Genomic DNA, 819 nt, shown 5'->3' with positions numbered 1-819 from the left:
ATAGCAAGAGCTGCTGCTGACATGCACGGAGGGAGGAGTGTTTAATGATGGAGGAAAGGCAAACAGGCCTTGGATGAGTTTTCCACAGAAGTGGATGCAGAACGCAGCGCTGCGCAGGCAGAAATGGCGGGGCAGGTTCCTTGCAGAAGGACAGAGGCTTAGGAGCAGGACCTTGTGCTTGTGAAACCAGGCACCAGTCTGGGGCCAAGAGCTTGCATACGCAGTGTCATAGCAGCTTCTCTACCAGCTTCAGTATCAGTGCCACTGCTCTGAAGCACCAGCACCCATACGCTCAGCTTCAAGCCACTTCATACAAGCAGTTATAGGAGCTGCTAAAGTCTGGGGATGGCTAAGAAGTGGAAGAGTTCTTCAGATAGCCATTACCAATGGGACTGACCCTCAATAATCTTATTTGTGACTCACATAATTTCACTGTAATTATTTTAGAAGTTTTGAGCACATAAACATACAGATCATTTAAATTCACACTGCACATGAGCTATTTTCTCTGTGTACGAACAAGCAGCTAGTAGGCTTAAAATGGCTTGGCTTTAATGGAATAGTTAATAATTTGGTTTGTTTTTAAAATATGTTGCTACATGGGTTCTGCACACGCAGAAGAGCCAAGGAACAGATTACTAAGCTTTAAAAGAGTTGCAAAATGTCACAATCACCTAAAAGCTAAAGCCATATTAAGCCTGTAAAACATATGGTCACTTAACACTTAAAAATCTCACTAAATCTATAATCCCATAAAGCCTATGACAAATTGACTGATGGTTGTATAGTAAAATCTAATTACAAATTGATTAAAATTGT

The sequence above is a fragment of the Aptenodytes forsteri genome, unplaced genomic scaffold (genome assembly GCF_000699145.1).
Source record: "Aptenodytes forsteri isolate BGI_AS27 unplaced genomic scaffold, ASM69914v1 Scaffold237, whole genome shotgun sequence".
NCBI classification, from domain to species: domain Eukaryota; kingdom Metazoa; phylum Chordata; class Aves; order Sphenisciformes; family Spheniscidae; genus Aptenodytes; species Aptenodytes forsteri.
This window is presented reverse-complemented; position numbering follows the sequence as displayed.